Genomic DNA, 20,462 nt, shown 5'->3' with positions numbered 1-20,462 from the left:
TCAACCTTACCTACCCCCCTCTCAGACTTGGCCCCTCTTCTCCTTGTTCTGAATCCAAGGTCCAACTTTCTTCCTGAGCTCAAGGGAGACTCTCCTCCCTCCACAAATTCCAACTCCTCCATCAACAAGCCCAGACAGTCCAGGGGAGAACAATCAATCCCCAACAGAGCTTGAGGCTGACCAACTCAGGAAGGAAACAAAGCAGAGTAATTCCCTTTCCTTTCTGTACAGCGGATTTCTTTTTTTAAATCACACTGCTTTCATTATTTAAGATGACTTTCTAACATGCAAAATGAACTCTGTTTTTGATGTTGAAAAGCACTTCCCCATTTCCCAGAGCAAATCCCCTGGGGCAAGGCCCAGGGCCACATCCTCAGGACCCCAATGCCAGGTCTTCCAAGATGCTCAATGCCCAGAGGGCACCTATTTCCAAACACCACTCACCTCTGGTCCTACTGCTGGGTTGTCCCCCTTCCACACCGGGGAACACTGGCAGAGGAAAGCGGGATCTTTGGGAGATTTTTATAGCTCCCCAACCTACCCCACAGATTCAGTAGGAGGGAGGATGAAGTTTTCAAGTTCTCTGAGTGACACAAAGCTCTTAAAGTAGAATAAAATTAGTTGAAAATAGCAAAATGATTTTTAGCTCCCCTTAAAAAAAAAAAAAAAGCCCACCTACTTTAAATGATTCACAGTGACTTCATGCTTTCTTCCACTGGGATACGCTTTTCTTCCTCCCTGTCCATTCCTACAACAAGATGCCTTCACAAGACACTTGTTCTGATTTGGGGGCCTCCCTGAGAAAATCCTGACAAAGCCCAGGGTGCCCCCTGGAGATGGACTCGTTTATGGTTGCAACCCGAGCAGCCAACTGTTCCTGGCACAAAGCACGTGCTCAATAAATCGCTGCTGAGGGAGGGAGGAAGTAGAGGAAGACTGGAGAGCTGAGAGCCCTCCAAAGATGCCCCATGGTATGACTTGATGACATGGCCTCTAGAATGGTCTCTGTTTTTCCTGTCTTGATTCTTCTCAGTCTGATACTGGTTCTACTACTGTGTACCGCACCCCCACCCCAACTGCTCAGACTTGAATACCTCCTGGAGACTTGATTCCCAAGATTTCTTCTTCTACTCTCCCTCCATTTGGCCATCCTCAGCTTGAAAAATTCAGACATCCACAGGGGTTATCTGACCTTTGATGACCTAAAGACCCTTGGGGATCTGTCTCAAGCCCGCTCTTCTGGCTGTATCTCCAATACCTCCGCTTCCCACTTCAGCCTCCATCAGCTTACCACCCATCAGCTCACAGCTCAGCTATCCTAAAGTCTCAACATTTGCTCAGGCCTTGCCTTCTGCTTAAAACATTCTTCTACTGTCTCGGTACCTGTTAGCTCCTTCTCATCCCTCAAGCCCCTCTGGCTGGGCTGGTGATCTTCCCCCTGTCTCACAATCACGGTATTTCTCTCAATATCCTGAAATTTGTTCTTTTGTCTGTTTCCCCCAACTGACTGTACTTTGATCACTGGGGTTCAATCGAACTCAACCCTGTTGGGCCTGAAACTGGCACATAGGTGGTATTCAGAAAAGGTACACTAAATTGAATTACCTTGTTTTCTCCTTTACAATTTCCATTTCCACAGTGACTCTTTGAAGAACCTCAACACTCAGCACAAGAAACAGAAGATTCTGTTGTTAAAAATATTAAGGCCAACTGAAAAGTGATAGCTGGTGCAGTAGTTTTATTATTATTCTGATGATAATGATGATAAAAGATCTAAATGGTTACAGGCAGAACAGTATGGTACAAACACTGGTTCTGGGTTCACGTCCAGACTTGGCCACTCACTAGCACTAGATTCATGGGCATATCACCTTCCCTCTATGGTCCCAAGTTTCTTCCTCTGTAAAATGAAAGGGCTAATCACAGAAGGGCAATACAGAGAGCAGTATGATTCCACCTGTATTAAGTGTCCAATGGACAAATCCACAGAGACAGGAAAATAGATGTGCGGTTGTCAGGGGTTGAGTGGAGGGAGGGAAGGAGGTGTGAATGTGAGTGGGCACGGGGTTTCTTTTTGGGGTAAAAAAAAATGTTCTGGAATTAGATAGTGGTGATTGTCACACAACACTGCTAATACACTGAAACACACTCAACTGTATACTTTAAGTGGCTTAAAATGGTAAGTTCTGTGTTACGTTAAATTTTGCCTGAATAAAAAGATGAAAGGGCTGGAATAGATTGAAAACTGGAGGCTCAACAGGCCACACGAGGCCTAAGGCACGTTCTTTAGACCTGAAGAGAGTCTCTGATGCATTCGCACAAATGGTTTAAAAGCCAAAAAGACTTTCCTGATGGTGCTGGTGGTTCCACAGATCTACACCTGATAAACTGCACAGAACGCACGTGCACGCATATGTGCACACACACAAATGAGCGCAGGTATAAACTAGTGAGATCTGCATAAGGACTGTAGCTTGCAGCAGTGTCCGTCTGGATGCTGCACTAGTTATGTAAGATGGTACCACTGGGGGAAGCTGGGAGAAGGACACACAGGACCCCTGTACCAGTTTTTTGGGTAACTTCCTATAAGCCTGTATTTTTAAATTTTAAAATGTTTTTTTAAAAGCCAAAGATTTTACCTCTTAAATATTCTAGACTTGTGGCTTCTCCCTGAAAAGAGCAGGACCTGGTAAGGCTGTGCCTCCAGGATAACAGTTGGACGGGGCTGGGCGGTAGCTACTCCTCCTTAGACGGGCACAGCTCTTGGAGTCGACTCTCGAAACACCAAGGCCGAGTGTCAGCGACCATTCATCATGGTGCTTGCACTGCCTTCTCTCAAGGAGAAATATTTCTCTATTGACAGCAGGAAAAGGCAAGACAAAGAGGGTCTTATCTTTCCAGAAGAAAGATATCTGTCAGGGTGAAAAATCTTCCTGTGACTTTGATGTGAAATCCCCCACACTTCATCTCCGGTTACCTGCCTGGCCTGAGGCATCTGAGGTTTGGACTTTGGACTCTCACTTTTTAGGACCAAATTTTTTACTCTAAGTCAGCAAATAAATTTTAAAGCCAAACCACTGGAAAAGAACACCGCTAAAGTACACAGTATCCCATTCTGCCCTAAATATTTGGGTTCCTTCATCTCACCTTTCCGGAGAACATAGGATCCCGCTCTCAGCCACCAAAAGGGAAAGTGCCATCCCTTATGCATGACCACATCCAGATAAATAAGCAGGATTTTGTTTTTCCACTGAAACTGCAGTTCTATTTAGCAGGGGAGGGAAGAGGCCCTCAGGGCATGCCTTCCCCCACCTTTCTCTTCACACCTCTCACAAAAGAACGTGCTTGGAATTCAAGTGTCCCTGAAAAGGGGTGGGGCCAAGGCACAGAACCCAGGCGAACTGCCCAGTGAATATTTTAGCGCAGTTGCTTCTAAACTGGCTACACAGAATTACCTGGGGCTCTAGACTGATTCCTGAATTGGAATTCCCTCCTCAGGTGACACTCAGGCAGACTGCCCAGCACTGATTCATCCTGTGGCATGTGGAAACCATTAATTTAGAAAACTGTGACCCCTTGCTATGCTGGGCAGCCGGGCAGGACACACCTCTCCAGCCAAGAGACGCTAGAACTGTGCTGTCCTGTAAGGGAGCCACTAGCCACGCACAGCCACTGCAACACCGGCGTGAGATGTACTTTAAAGGTAACATACATACTGGATTTTGAAGACTTAGTATGGGGGGCAAAAACATAAAATGGCTCGCACACTGATTTTTTAAAATACTGATTATATATTGAAATGATAATATTTTAGATACACTGGGTTAAAGAGACTACATAGATAAATTTCACTTTTTAAAAACTTTTCCAGCATGGCTACTAGAAAACCTTAAATTATACACTTGGCTCACATCTCACTTCCGTCACACAGCTACACTTGGGGAGACACTCAACATTCTAGGGTGGGGAGTATAATCTTAAGGGAAAAAATGAGGACTCTGGTCAAGCCTGGTTACCTACCAAGTGCACGATCTCAAGCAAGTTCTCAATCTTTGACGCTCATTTCCTCCCCAGAAAGCGGGCACGAGAACACCCAGCACATGGGGCTGAGGGAGTGCGAGAAAGCAGTCACTTGAAGCACTAGGCTGGCCCTCCACACTTCCCTGACTTCAAGTCCATAAAACTTGAAACAGGATCTCCTGGCATCAAATCTACTAACCAAATGCCTAGTTCTGCACAGTGGCTCTCCATCCAGAGGGCCCAAAGGAATCACTTGGGGGCCGCAAATCCCCGAGACGCTCACTCTGCCCCCTTGGTGTGGGACCAGGTATGTGCATTGTTCCTGAGAACCTTGGGGCATCCTGACACTCATGGTCTGGAAGTCCATCTGAGAAATTGACACGGCTGAGGAATTGTGACCAGTCCTGTTAGGGCAGCCTTGGGACTTCTGCAGTCAGACGGGCCGGTCTGAACAAGGCCAGGGTGACCCACAGAGAGGCCAGGAACTGACCAGGGTCGTTCCTCAGTTCCATAGTGCTGCTTTCCTGACATCTTGTAGAGCTAGAGAGGAATGACTACCCTGGACATGGCTCCAAGCACCAGAAGGCAGCTGACACTTCCTGCCCTCACACAAGGTCCCTTAAGAGGATCAAAAAACAATTTCCAAGTGCCCAGTAGCTTGGCAATTGGGCTAAGAAGACCATGAGCTTCACACTCCCACCAGCAACATATGAGCGGGACGGGGGCAGGTCCTTGTTCTGCCCTTGCTGGGTATCCAAAACACCAACGCTTGCTTGAACTTTCTGGATGTCACGCCAACCCTTTGGGTGGTTTTGAATAAGTGTTTCTTCTGCTCTCCTAGTAGCCCAAAAAGGGGCCAGGACATCCACACACAGACCCCCAAGTGCCAGCAGCCTGTTTATTCTGGGGCCTTCAGCCACTGGAAAAAGTCATCTTACTAAACATGAATGCCAGACAGGCAGAGCACGCTGATCAATCCAAGCCCAGGAGCTGTGCTGGCAGGAGACAGCTCTTTCCTTATCTCCATCAAACAGTCCCTGCTCCTTCCCCTGGATTAAAACCCTTCTCTGTGCTAAGCCACCTCCATCTCAAACCAGTACAAAAGAGCCATTTCTTGGCGAACAAAAATGTAAATATCCTTCCCAGTATTTCTGTCAGTGAAACAGCACCATGACACTCACCCTGTTCTTCCTTCTTAGGGCAAATCTCACTATGGGAAAAATACAAGGTGAATGAATCACTGTATTTTCCTCACCGAGACTGAACTGCCTCATACTTTTCTGGAAACAGGGTACAAAGTGAATAAACACTGGATCTGAGACCTCTGACATGTTTTTTCTTTTTAACGCGAGAAAATGATCTGGGGCTTGTTCAGAATGCGGCAATACAAACTCCACGCTGACACTGGCCCAGCAGCCCCGAGCCCCTGCACCCCCATCACACAGCACTTCCCCAGATCACCCACCCTCAAAGCCTGCTTCCCACATTCTCCTGCCCCACCATCGGCCTGGCTCCCAGATAGAACAAGCCAGAGGAGCATGAACATAACTGGCTCTCCACGTAGCCTGGTCTCCACTAGGTCATGCAAGCAAACAATCCCACCCAAACATAACATTCAAAATGTTCCTGGTCTCTTTGACACCAGCAGTTGGGGGTGGGAGGTGAAACTCTTAATGCATAGGGAGCCATCTCTGAAATCCGCCCTCCTTCTCTACCGCTTGGTATCCCATGCGAGACAGGCAGGTACTCCTCTAAAGGCCCGCCTCTTCCTCTACACCACCTCTCCCCAGCTTATCAGCACTTCCCCTCTCCCTTCCTTCTTCTCTCACAAGCATTGGGCCTTTTCAGATACAAATATAGGCCTTCGTTACACACATTCACACGCACCCTCACACAACCTCTGACCCTCCTCCTGGTCCTCCAACTCAGCCTCCACTCATGGCCCTGATTCTCAGAAAAAGGCCCAGGGACTGAGCTAACCAAGAGAAAATTCTCCTTAAAAGGCAGGGTAACTGGGAAAGCTGAGTAACAGACAACAGTTCTGTTTAGCAGAGAGAAGAGGAGAGAGTCCGTGAACACTCACGGTGGCATGTGGCAAGGGGGGCTGCTAAGTACCAGCACTCAGATCGGCAGATCAGCCGGCCCAGCTTCAGAGAAGATGCTCTAAAGAGGTCAGAAGACCTCTGCTAGAGAGAGAGCCCCAGCACAGCCACGAACAAGCCAGCCCACTTCTGATAACACACTGGCTGGGTATATCCATACTACATTAATGGGATAAAGTAGTGGATGGAGATGGGCATTTCCTAGGTCTCTGTCTACAGCAGAGATTCACCCCAGTGATCTGATCCTGCAGAACTGTGGACTGAGCACCATAAAGGACTTCGGAGAGGGCTCTGCCCAGGAGGTGGCTTTGTTCCTTCCTCTATCAGGCAGTGAGACAGTGTGGGAGGTGGTGAGGAGGAGGAGGAGGGAGAAGCTACAAGGAGAATGACCCCGCCTGTGTTTTCAAAGAAGCGAGTAGAGGGGATAAGAACTATATAAGGTAAAAACTGAGCAAGACTTTTGTCTGGTTGTAGAGGAATTTAAGAGGAGAGATAAGAGACAGCTGCATGGCACAACCCAAAGAATGCTAACCTACATTCTGGCTCTGCCATGGATTAGCTGTGTGACCTTGGGCGAGTTCCTATACCTCTCTGAGCCTACTTCTATTCCTGCAAAATGAGAAGGCTGGCCATGGGTGATCAGAGTTCCCTTCCAGCACTGACATTCTACAGCTCTCAGATTTTAAGGCTACCTGCTGTGGGGGTCAGGATAGGGTGGGGAACAGAATAGAAAGGCAGACAGGAGGAGTACAAACTATTCCAAAATCTTAATTATTATGGTCACTGTTGCTCTACAAAAATACTCACTGTACCCTTTAAAGCTACAGTTATCAAGCATGGTCAGAGTCACAGGTCAGTTTCTGGCCCATTAATCTTAATACCAGAACATGCACACTGTACCTGAGCAGGACATGAGCTTATGGGCCACAGTGAAGACACATCAAGGGTAGTTGCCTTCCTCCCACAGTGGGGTGACCCTTCCTTATCCTAATTAAGGCCAGAGTTCACCCTCCCTGGTTTGCAAATGAGCAGACAGGCGCAAGGTCTGAATGAGCCAAGTCACACAGCTTAGAGGGGCAGCACCAGAGAGAAGCCCAGATCATCTGATTTTCCATCCACTGTTAAATGCCAATCAGATAACTGTGTGGGATCCCTGCAAATCTTGGACACTTAGAACCTCCATGCAGATTCACATAACTGGTCCAAGAGGATGAGGGAGCCAAGAACAGCCTCTCCTTCCTCTACCGCCTTGACAAGCAGGTTGATCCCCAGCCACAGGGGTTGGTATCCAACTAATATCCGTGACAAGTACAAATTCCCATCTTTAAGCAATGCAGGTAGTGGCTGGCACTCTAGATCCTGGGGTCCGACTGAAATCATAAGCGAAGACCCAACAACTTTCTAAATGCACATGCACAGCCATGTCACTAAACATCTCAGGGCCTCTGTTTCCTCATCTGTAGAATAGGGATAACAATACTCTACACCTCATAGAGTTATGATGAGGATTAAAAGAGGTATTACATGTAAGTGTTTAGCACAATGCCTACAACATAAATGTCAGTTATCACTGTACTTCTTCTGGGAAGAGTCCACAAAGTGTTCATCAGATTCTCAAGGGGATCCATGACCCAGTAAAAATTAATGTTACTCCTTTTCTACACACTTTCCTTGGAAAGGAAGGGAGATCGTTTTGTGGGAAGGGAAGTACCTTTAGCTTCCTCCCCTTTCCAGAAGACAGTGATTTGAGGCTTTCTGTGCTCCCTTCTGCTGGAGGGCAGAAGAAAAAGGACTGGTGTCCTGCGTAGAGGCATGAAATAGGTATTTCTCTGGTTGGGGAATGCCTCCTCAAGCCCCTGAAGGCCCCAACCTAACAATGGGAAACTAGAAAGGAGATAACCAGATCCCAACTCCAGTTTCCACACACTAGGGAATAAACCCATCAGGACGCCAGAGGAGGGCATCCAGCACTGCGGCCCAGCCTCTCCAATCCAGGTGTCTGGTCACCTTTCCGTATCTCCTGCTGGAGAATTGTGAAGAGAGTCAACTAACGCCAGGTGCACAAGACGGTGACACGCTGAGATGAAGAAGACCTGAAACTGAGGTCCTGGTTTGGAAAGGCAGGATGGAGGAGGAAAGGGATTAAAGGAAGGTGGAAGAGATGGGAAGCAGCTGAAACCCCAGCTTTGCTGCTCTTTGGCCTCATGACCTTGGACAAATTACCCAACTTCTCTGAGCCTCAGCTTCCCCATCAATAAAACAGGTGGCTAGTTAACAGTCCTTGCTTCACAGCGGAGTTATGAGGGGCAAATGAAATCATCCATGTAGACATTTAAGACATATCTGTCATACTGAGTAACCACTCACTCAACTGATGCCAACTATCATTACCAGGAAGAGGAGTCGGTGATGATGAAGGATGAGGCTGACAAAGGTTAGCATGGCCATAAAGCCTTATTGTACTCTTGGTGGGGGGTTGTTTTAAGTGTTGCATTAAAAACAAAATCAAGGCAGGTTTGTGGAGGAGAAATACTAATACCAGAGGGAATACAGGGTCCTGAGCCCAAAACACAGAAGAGCTCTAACAGCAGAACCCCAACCCTGCGTCCTCAGCTCAGAAAGTACCACTTGGGTAGCAACGAAGGTGTAGAACATGGGTAAGTCCCTAACGGAAGGACCACCTCAAACATTACTTGTCTCCACTCTCAGCTGGAACAGCATCACCTCCATAAAATAACCCGGTGACTCTCCAACAGCCAGTTTGTCTGTCTCTGATCAACAATGGAGAAATTACTATTTAACAAATACAGTGGTTGGTTGGATGAAACCTTTCAAAGCAAGTGAAATTTTGAAGTAAGTATAATAAGCATTTTTGATGTTGAAAAGACTGGGGACAACAGTTCCCATGGCAGCCCTGGCTTTCAAAGTCCCTACGTTCCAATATGCTGTCCCCTCCTGCATTCTCCATCTCGTTAGCTTGTTGGCCGACTAGGGGTGAGTTTGAAAGCAACCATGCTTTCCCAGATAATTTTCTCTAATATAAAAGTAATACATGTTCATGACATAAAGCTGGGAAAACAAAGAAAATCTCAAAGGAAACAATAACCAACCAACGATGTTAACATGTTGATTTACTGCTGCCAGCTTCTCTAAGTCAAATCATTTTTATTTAAAGAATTATATCTCATGGTTTCCCTAAGATAGCCAACACTTCTGAAGACTCAGTAAAAGCAGTAAGAATCGAGAAAAGTTTAGAACTGGTTGGTAAAAGGGAGACAAATGCGTGCACACACACTCACACACACGCATGCAGGTCTAGCCTCTCAGAAGCCTCTTGGATTCACAATACAGGATGGTCACTATGGCCACCCCTGAACTAAGAAGTTTAAACCTAGAGGATCAAAAAAGAACTCCACCCACTAAAACAATGCGCTTTAAGTATCAAAAGGTCTAGTATTTCACATGAGCATTTTTTTAAAAAACATTAAAAGAAAAACCCCAAACCTAGGATGTATTCCTTGGCACAAATCTGAGTCAGCTCCTGGTGGGGTTCCAGGATAGAATTTCAAAAGATACTGTAATTATTCCTCATGTCACTGATACTATTCAATCAGACTCAAATAAATCAAAATCATAATGATAAAGAAAAACAAAACTGAACCTCTCTGGCAACACACTTGGTGCTTGGAAAACATGAGTTTTTACCAGCATCTTTTATGGCTGCCTCTCAAAATCATTTTTAATACCGCTTATGCTAGAGAAAAAGGAAGAGTAATTTGTTGACTAGTTTGGATAAACTGCCCCATCAAGGCTGCCCTCATCTGTTTAGCGGAAGGACATCCCAGAGAAGGATGTCAGTTCAGCAGGAAAGAAGTTTCCAAGAGATGAGCACCCAACACTAGAAAGGGTGGCTCCTTAAGAGAGACTTCTCATTGCCAGCAGCGTGCCAGCCGAGTTGTACAGATCGTGTGGCTTCCAGGGTCCCTCACAACTTTAAGATTCAGAGCCTGCATTTCAGAGGGCCCTGCACTGGCACTTTATCTTACTCTTTATTAGTGAGAAAGACAGTAAGATCACTGGCATATGTTGCAGTGACATCTTTTCCAGGGCTCAGAAGGTCCATGAATAGAGGCAAAGGGCAAGAGATGGGAGTCATTCCTGTACCTGGAGGAAACAGGTAAGCCCAGAGCAATGGCCTCCAGAACTGGACAAAGAATTCAGAGGTTGGAGGAAGGTATAGCTCAGTAGTGGAGTGCATACTTGGCATGCATGAGGTCCTGGGTTCAATCCCCAGTACCTCCATTAAACACAAACACAAAGAATTCAGAGGCATCTGGGTGGCTCTGGGAACAAAGTGAAACTCTGAGACTCAGAGCAGAGTCTACATGTCATGTCCTGAGGTTGGACTGTAGCAGCTTTTCTGGAAAAGGTGGCTCTTTTAGGACGTCAGACAAATCCTTCTGGGTCCCCAGGACACGGGCAGCTCTGCCACTGCCCCACAAACCCTGGATATTGCCAGTCAAATATAAGCAGAAGCCAGCTCCTTGAGAGTATCCTGGAGCTGAGAGCTCAAGAAAGGTGCCTCCTAGGACCCCCAGGGAAACCAAGCCCAGCACACAATGACCCACAATTAAACAAGGTGGTGGCTTCTTATCATAGAGTGTAGAGAGAATACAAGGATAACAAAATAAATTGATACATGATTAAAAAAACCACATCCAGAAGATGTCCTAAAGTTTAATCCAGATTTCGACAGCCTCTTGGTTTGGGTTGATCCACGGAGCTAATAACAACATGTGGTTCAATTCAAATTGATAATTTAGACTTTAAAATTTGTCAGAATTCTAACTGGCAAGAGCCCAAAAGGCCAAAAGATGTACTGATTATTCCACGTAAGGACCCCCTGTCCCTCTAGGATAAGGTATGACACTCATAACTTTTAGAGAAGATGGGAGTTTTCTTCCTCCAAAGACAAGTGGAGCATGAGGAGGGAGAGAAGAGCTAAATCCACGCTTTACACGGTGAGGAGTCAATGGTTAATACCCAAGAGCAGCAAAACATGCAAGTTATTGAAAAATGTGGACAAAAATACCAAAAGAATCAGCTAAGATTTTTAAACGACTGCCACTGGGACATGGGTGGGTGGAGGTGAGGAGGCAGGAGACTGTGCTCCTGGAGAACTAGTTGATTTTTGAAACTATATGCATGTGTAACTTTGACAAAAACTACAAATTTTAAAAACAAAAGGGCAGGAAAAGGCTAGGATACCCTGGATGTATTTCCCAACTTAAAATAAGTAATCCTTTAGGTACGTGATACTATTTAAATATTATTTCTCCATATTTTCCAACCAGAGTATACTTTAATAACTTTTTCCTGATTAAAGCCATACCATTCATTGCAAGAAAAAACAATAGAAAGTGACACCTCCTCCAAAAAGGGGGGGAAAACAGGAACAAGTTATAAAATCACCATCCAGAGTGTCACTGGATGATTTGGAGGTAGTTTCTTTTTACAGATGCATATATATTTTATGTGTGTGTATATATACATACATCAATAAAGATAGAGACTTTTCTTTAACTCTTTGGACTCATCCAACGACCATAAGGTTTTTGTTCAGTTTTGAGGGAGAAGGACTATTTTTTTTAAGTATTAAAGGACTTGGGCCTTTGCTTCTTATACCATCCATCAATATCAAGATTTCATTCTATAATGGCAGGCATGTCAGGCTGTCATTTTTTGACCAAATGGTACATTTACAAAGAAAAAAAAAACACTTGTGATTTTCTAAGAATTCCTAGACATCAAATTGCAGCAATGGGGTGGAAATCTTACTGTAAATTAGTCTCACTTCAAATTATGTCTCCTGACTCTTGTGTCTTGTTTCTTCTGATGCACGTCTTTGCTGCTCTCTCCTTGCCCACCTGTTACCAGCTTTCCTCCCCACTCCACCCCACTTGCCTGTTTTATTCCTCTCACACCTATACCTTCTCCCTGACACCCTTACCCTGATGCAATATGGAGCTGAAGTCATATTACTTTCTCCATTTGCAGAAAAGAATTGTCTTTAAGTTTAAAACAGGAACACAAAGCATTCCATTTATCCTTTTTCTAAAGCTCCTGTTGCCCTTTTGTTGTTGTTGCTGAAACAAAGGCAGGTGCAGCCCCAGGGCCTAACTACAAAACCCTTAGAAATAAGAGCTCCGACCCCTGACTGGAAAAGCCTGTGTAGACATGGAAGAGGCCTTGCGTGGGCAAGAGGGTGGTTCCCCAGAGAGGCCAGGGAGGAGGAGGAATATCAAAGCCCACTCACACCTCCCCTGGGGCACCCGCAGGAGGAAGGATCATGACCCAGCCCAGCACCACCTGCTGCGGGGGCATCAGTAGAGCCAGAAGGCAAACCAAGAACTATGAGATCGTCCAGCTACAGAACCACCTGCTCCTTCACCTCCCTCCCTCCGAGAGCGATCTCCCTCTCTTTCTAATCTTTTAAAATGTCACTCTTTTTTCCCCCACAAGAGCTTTTTCTACAATCAGGTTACCCTATCCCATACATATAAGATCTTTTCATAACCCAGATGCTGGACACATCTTAAAAGAGCTTGTTGGGTCCCGATTTTGAAATGTTAAGTTCTCTCTCACAGCCCTAAGATATCTACATACTTCACATGGCTGCCTTCTACAGTTCCAAGTGTCTGATAAAAAATATTGACCAAGACAGGCTCAGGCACAACCCTAGGTCTGCCAGAGAGGCTCCCCACACAGAAAATGCAAATCTGATCTGGTGATCCAGCCAGCAGTGAATCCACCTGCAGCCTGATCACCCAGCCCTCACTTCCCATTTTAGCCATAGGCTCCTAAAGGATTCTTCCCTGAAGTTTTCAATTAACAATAATCACTCCTTGGTTAAACCTCACTGGCTACAATATTGCCACTGTGCAAAAGCTGGATTCTCCCCTGAGATCACGCAGGGGTGACCTACACAGCAGACACAGTATTGACTGCATATCCCTGAGTCCCTGGCAAAAAGAGTATGTTGACAAGCTTGCACCCCAGGAACTCATACTGGTTCTTCATTACTGCTTCATTTGTCTTGGTAACTGCTCTTGGTGGCCTCTTATGAAGACACATGAAAAATTAAAACAAGAAAGAGATGAGAACGTAAACGAGGCTGTTCTGCTTTCCCCAAGTATTTCCTAAAGAAAGCCAGGCAGTTGCTCCAGTTCTGAGAAATAAAGCAGTAAATTCCCACACAGTTAAGTTTTCTGCAAATGATGTAGGAAACTGCGGTGGGGTGGGGTGCAGAGGGGCGAAGAGAAGGGGTGGACCAGTTCTCATCAAAGAGCAGCAAGATGAGACAAGTTTTTATACAGTGGCAAATGTTCCTTTTGGACGGGCTTCAAACCTGTGTGTGGGCCGACTCTCTGAAATAAACAAAATTCTCTTGTATAACAGAGGTTATGGGGTGATCAAGAGGATGAGGATTCTGACGGAAAAGAAATCACCCACAAATCATCTTTGACTTAATAAGATCAATTCTTCTGCCTGTACCGGGTCTTGACTCGACAAAACCTGACCAGGGACAGGGAGCCCTGTCAAAGGGTCCGCAGAACCCCAGATGGATGGGCATATGCCAGTCTAAGTCCAAAGGCAACCTGAACTGGCCTGGCTCTCGAGAGCACCGAAACGCCCTGTTCCACCCGGCAAAGAGCTGGAATGCCAGTCCTGGCTCCAATCAGCTCCCATACGCCGCTGAGGGAGGCACAGTGTCCTGAACAGCAGTTGGCCAAACACGTGTGAGGGAGGTGCAGCTGCCGAGCCTTCATGTTTACCAGGAAGAACGAGTGTTGATTTTGCAGATTTGGGATGATGTTTTCGCAGCCAGTGTTATTCCCAACCCACTTTAAAATGCAATCTGAACAACACCCCTTTCCTCATCAGTCTCCTTGAACTTAAATGGCTCCATCAACCTGGGCCCTGCAAACCCTTCTCTCTCTACTGGCCACACCTCAGTTTGGCCAAGTGGAGGAGCAGAGGGAAACCTGGATCTCTGTGATGGCAGTACGGGGCAGGGAGAGGAATATTACATTCAGATGCAGACACTGGGCTTAAGACCCTGGCACCAAGCAGCTGCACCATCTCTGGGTCAGCTGAGATTGTCCAGAAGGACTCTCACAGCTCTGTCTTTGGGTCTGTGGTTGTACGGAATTGATTCTGTGTTCTTGTTTTAAATTTAGCAACCCAAATGCAATAAGCCCCAAACTAAAAAGGACTAGAGTGAACTAAGAAGTTACTTTAGACTGAGAGCGAAGAATGGGCCAAGCACCCAGCAATCTTGCCGGAGGGATCTGGCATGTCACCATAGAAAAGATCCAGGCTAGAAAGAGCCTTTTACAAAACGCTGACAGTCTGCCCAGGCCCTTTTGAAAATTGGGTTCTTGGGTTGTTTCCTGAATTTTTCTCTCCACAATCTTGAACATTGACTATTCTGTGGAAAAAAGAAACATTTAAGAAGACAAAAATATATCCTTGGGAGACACAGGAAGAATGCCATTTGAAGTAAGGAACTTTTCTCTCTTTCTCCCTCACACACAAGAACTCATACACTCAACTAGCCTTATGAGTAATCCTCCGCCATGGCGGGTGCCCAGCTAACTCTGTCAGTGCCAGCAGCCTCTGCCAGCCACGGATGCAGTGCAAGAGTTGTCTGACCAGCTCCCTTCCTGATGCTGCTCTATTTTTGGTTAAAACCCCGGGCTTCAGTGAGGGACCAGACTTGCCTGGGGGGGCTCCCTCCTTGGAAGAACTATGTGATGACAGTAATCCTCAAGGGCCTGTACTAAAAATGACTTTCCAACTAAAAACGACTTTCCAGTTAAGAGACACCGTGGAGATCAAGCCAGTTCTAGACCCTTATTGCCATGGTTTTGAGATCAGTGAAAGGATCAAGCAGCGGTCAGCCCAGCCCAGAAATGTTATGGTAAACCTACCTATCCCACTGTTGGTTAGGTATCTGTATGCCCAGCACCATGCAGACGTCATAACTTCCAGGATGCTTACCACACAGTTTGAGAAAAAAACCAGCCAATTGAAAGCGAGTCAGTCAGCCATATAAAGCAAAACGAAAAATTAAATAACCCATCATTGAGTTTAATTAAGATTTGCAGATATAAACTACTATATATAAAATAGATAAACAAGGTCCTACTGTATAGCACAGGAAACTATATTCAATATCTTGGAGTAACCTAAATGAAAAAGAATATGAAAATGAATATATGTATATTCATGTATGACTGAAAAATTGTGCTGTACGCCAGAAATTGATACAGCATTGTAAACCGACTATAACTTAAATAAATAAATAAATAAACAAAAGAAAAACAGAAGAAATACATGTATGTACATGTACGGCAAACATTATACTGTACATCAGAAATTGTCACAACACAGTAAACTGACTATACTTCAATTAAAAAAAATAAAAACCCATGATCAGTCACAAGAAGTTGTGAGAATGGACCAAGTGTGGGCTACCAAGGTCACCCAGACTTTGCACTGGGAAACACACTCCAGGTAAAAGACCTCTTTTAGAGGACAAAACAGGTTTTCTCCTCCTCAGAAAGACCAAAGGCCAGGTCATCTGTTGGTCAACCAAGAAAGCAACCATTAAGCAAACCACCTCCCCTTTCAGCCCCACAGTTCTGTGTCTCTCAGGCATGTAATACAGACTGGAAGGTGGTAGACTCTGAGGAGGCCGGATGTCCAAGCAGGGGCTCCCAGGTGCTTGGAGCACCACGTGTCGGCAGCAGGGGGGACAAGCAGCTCCAGATCTAAGTGATGTGGGCCTGTGGTCACCAGCCCAGCAACATGAGCATCACGTGGGAACATGTGAGAAATACCAGCCCTCTGACCCCACTCTGGTTCTACTGAGTCAAATTCTGGGGGAGGAGCCCTCCAAGTAATTCTAACACTGCTAAAGTTTGAGAACTGGTGTATTAAGCTATTAAATATGAACCATAATGGTAAGTCAACAAAAGTGGCATGCTTTGACCTAGGTCTACAAAACACTTTTCAACACTTTCAAATACAGTAGTATCTTAAAGATGCCCTCTTGTAATCCTGGTCCTGTAATTCATTTGAATCTCATAGCAATGTGGAGGCAGATAAAGCAGAATTATTACCCCATTGTATAGGTAAAAAGATTGAGGTTCAGAGAGATGGAGTGACTGACAGACTACCCTCACCCAGAGCCCACTCACTGACAAGCCCTGGAAAGTCACTGAGACTTAGCTCTAAGTAATTAAGAGTTCCCAGCCCACATTAAGTTCTCTTCACCATGGCCCATGGCCCAGGGATACTGCTGGCAGCAGGAATGAAAATGACATTCCTTTTTATCTGGCCCATTCTTACTCACCTCAAGTGACTATTTCTAAGACCGTCCTCCATTAATTCTGGATTTGAACTGAAAAAGCAATTTTAAAGCCACTGCCAAGACAGATCCACTTAGTCTCAACGCCGACCTGACACAGACAACAATTCTCAACTGATAAATGGGCCATGCACCAAAAATCCATTTATAAATTGGAAGGCTGGAACTGAGACTGCATTTCCCTATGGACAGAGCATGGAGATGGTGGTTGGATCCCCAGATCAAGCCACAGCATCCATCTGCAAGAGGGAGAGACAGAGGAGCACATGGTAGGTTTGGCCGTGGGCCAGAAGGTTTAAATCCCAGCTTTCCCATCATTAACCAACAGGAGACAAGACCCAAGTCACTTAGCCTTCCTGGGCCTCAGTTTCTTTCCCTGGAAGTCGTGAGACTCACCTTGCAGGGTTTAGAGGATTAAATGACAATGTAAGTATAGTGCCTGCTACACTCAGATATTCGACAAATGGCTGCAGTTTATATTGTTTAACTCCTTAATTGGCAGCCATACTATATTTTTGCCCTGAAAACTATGCAATTTTAAAAATAACATACATTTGAAATTACAGAAGGACTGACTGCAGGAGGATTAACTGCCTCCTAAAAGACCAAGGGAAAAAAGGAAGGGTGGCAGGCTAAAGGACGGGGGCACAGAAGGTCAGGTCTCCCATCCCACCCCACCCCAAGCCTTTTTCAGCTCAGCTCAACCGTCACTTATTTGGGAAATTTGCTTAGCCTCCCAGACTGGGTCAGCTCTCTCCAGTGTATGCTCCCATGGCCCCAAGTACTTCTTCATAGCCTTACAATGATTAGAATTTTACCCTTATAGTCTATCTTCCCCACAAAACCATAAACTCCATGGAGTCAAGGCCTGGGTCTGTTCCTGCTCACCAATGTCTTTTCCTGGTGCTCTGCCCTGAGCCTGGAACATAGTAGGCACTTAAATAATTGAGGAATGAATCATACAGGGCAGCTGTGCAGGGATGGGTCAAGGGAAGAGGAGGTTATGTGCAGCTGGTTGTGCGTATGAACAGATATGTCACAAGGTCTTGATGCATGGTTACCTGGAGAAGTCTATAACTCTGCCCAATTGGGGGAACATCAATCTGTTTCTTTCATATTCCTTGGCCAATAAAGGCTGACTATTAAATCTACAAGTTATTAAACCTGCAGGTGTCCTCTAATGGGCACACATTACCCCAGGGCCTTGGTTTGCTCACAGAGCAAGTGCTGAATGAAGTAAAGGTCCAGGCGGGTTTGGAATTTGTTGCAGCTCTCCCTACCTCGGTATCAGTTAAAGAGGGAAGACTCCAGCCTCATCCCAGCTCAAGCTCTGAAGGCTGGAAAATGCCGCTGCTAGAGGTAATTTACTCAGTGGCTATATCCAGGAACAGCCCAGGAAGATCCTCAAAACCTAATGAGGTAGGTATGGTTCCCAAGCTACAGGTGAGGAAATAGACTCAGGGAGGTTAGAGACACCCTCATGATCACACAGCTAATAAGCAGCAGAGCTAGAACTGGAACCTGGATTAGATTGCAAAGTGTACACTGTCAGCCATGTTCAGGTACCAAGCCCCTCAGTGGGTATAAGTTTCTCTAGACTGAAGGATGTACAGGCTTTGGTGAGTCAATGCAACATGATATAAAACACACTGCAGAAAGAAACAATTCTATTCTGGGTTCTTTCAAGACTATGTGACCCAGGGTAAGTCACTTCACCTCCCTAGGCCCTGGGGAGGCTTCCCGGCTGGGTAACATAAGAGTGAGTTGGATGACCACTGAGAGGAGACCTGGCGCTGCTGAGCACATAAAAACGCCTGCCAGTCGAAACTCATCAGGAGGTACCATCTGCCTGGTCCTTGCCATGCTGCAGCTCAGGTCTCCCTCGCTGGGAGTAAAGGTTAGCCAGAGACTCTGAGCCTTCTAAGGGGAGGGAATGAGTGACAGGCCACTGACTTTTTCATGAGGCCCCCTGCAAATGGCTGGGAATAAACCAAGGATAAGCAACAGGCTAAAGGAGACTGTTTACCATACATTTAATTAAACCTGAACCTCCCTTCCTGCAGCAGGAAATTGAAAAAATATCATATGCTGTGAAAGAAGCCGGTGTCTATCCCCATGTTTCCCTTGGGCTCGTGCTCACCAGCAGCCTTCTCTGCAGCACCAGCTCCCTCTGGGATGTGTTCAACAACACCCAAGACCAACTGCAGGACAGCCTTCAGAGACCAAGGTCACCCGGCCAAGCAACCACCTCTCCAGCGCCAGCCCCTGCTGGACAGAGTGATCTGGAATTTATGGTCTCTTCTACAAAGCCTTACAAGGCCAAGAGTGTTCAAGTTGTGAAATTCCTATGATGAAAAGGCTGTGCAACAGCACAGACTAAATGGCCAACACAAATGACACTTCAGAAGCCAGAATACAATAGCTGAAACACGGAGTCAGCCACGGGCACAGCAGGAGGCGAGGAGCCTGGTGCTGGCCCGGCTGCGGCAGCCTGGAGCCTGCGCTGCGCCCGGCCCCTGTGCAAGTCCCCACCCCCTGCCAGTCCCCGCCAAGGGTGAGCACGGTCACCCCCCAGCACCAAAACAGGAGTCACAAATAGCTGATGACCAGTTTTGGGAAGGTTGCTGACCCCTGGGCCATCACGTGCAAAGCCCATGCTGACCTTATGTGTACGGCAAGGCATGGGGAAGTGGCCAAAGAAATTTTCTAAAATGTTCATCAGAATTAAGTCTGAACTACGAAGAGGAGAAGGGGGAGTGAAGAAGGCACATCCTCCTTTACAAGGCTAGATGCACTAAGTCTAACAATGTATACAAAATATTTCAGGAGCGGGAAAGTAGGGGGAAAACAAGAGATATACAGCGAGAAGGAAAGATAACGAGGAGAATGGTGTTAAAGAGGAAGACCAGTGTCAGGCTGCCCCCACCTGACACTGCCTTGGTGGCCTTGGCCTTGCTCCCCCAGCCCTATTCACCAAGGCTGTCCAAGAGGGAGGGGTGTGATCCACCTCTAAACAGCAGGCATCCAAGACACAACAAACCTAACAAACCCACTGTGCGACGTCAGCACCCGATCTCTGGCAAAGTAAGAGAAGCAAGCTGACAAATGCTGAGCAGACCCACCACCAAGTGAGACACCAGACAGAGTCTGAAGACATTTCTAGCTTCTGAAATAAGCCTTTAAATTCTTAAATACACTTAAGACAAACACTTTCAAGTTAAATGATAAAATATACCTTTATTTATAAACTAAACATTTTAAGTTATTTAAAAATAAATGAAGCATTATGCTCGCACACTGCAAGGGCATGAAAAAACTACCAGGATTTTGCAGAAAATGCTGGGAGGCTTAAGAGACTGCAGTACGACTGAGACCAGATCTAATCTATTAGCTCTAAAGCTATGGTTCCACGAATTAGGGAAAAGGGTAGTAGGCAGCGAAACCAAGACCAACAGATTTTCACTCTTTGTAAAATGTGGGAAGATGGACGTTTCTACTAAAAAAATATTCAGAGTGGTTTTTATATATTATCCTGAACACTCTCAATACCACCTACCCTACTGTTAAAAAGACACAAACACAAAGGATGGTTCCAGGTCTATCCATGCCCTGAATTTGATGTACTTACCACAGATGGGTCCTGCACTGGATGAGATGGAAGAATGTTTATTAAACACCTACTATGTGCCAGACCTCAGAGCTGAGTCCCCCTTTTGCCTTGTCTTTCTAGTCCCCAGACAGCCAGGACAGGGTAAGAATGGAGGAAGAGGACTGAAGGTCACATCACGCCTTCAGATACAGCTGATACTTAATGGCAGGCAGAGGTGGACAGTGTGCACAGAGAACACAGCACTCCATGCCACTGAGGAATAGATCAGCCCTAATTTAGAGATGCCAACAAATGA

General features: G+C 46.0%; 1 protein-coding gene and 1 pseudogene across 5 annotated transcripts in view; both read right to left on the bottom strand.

Moving 5' to 3' along the window:
* The window catches only part of SORBS1 (sorbin and SH3 domain containing 1), a 208,282-nt gene that overhangs the window by 155,921 nt on the left and 31,899 nt on the right, over positions 1 to 20,462 (bottom strand). The window lies entirely within an intron of this gene.
* Positions 12,942 to 13,071, bottom strand: LOC141579301 (U4 spliceosomal RNA; annotated as a pseudogene).

The sequence above is a fragment of the Camelus bactrianus genome, chromosome 11 (assembly GCF_048773025.1).
Source record: "Camelus bactrianus isolate YW-2024 breed Bactrian camel chromosome 11, ASM4877302v1, whole genome shotgun sequence".
Lineage (NCBI taxonomy): Eukaryota > Metazoa > Chordata > Mammalia > Artiodactyla > Camelidae > Camelus > Camelus bactrianus.
The sequence above is the reverse complement of the archived record's forward strand: the minus strand, read 5'-3'. Positions and strand labels throughout refer to the sequence as shown.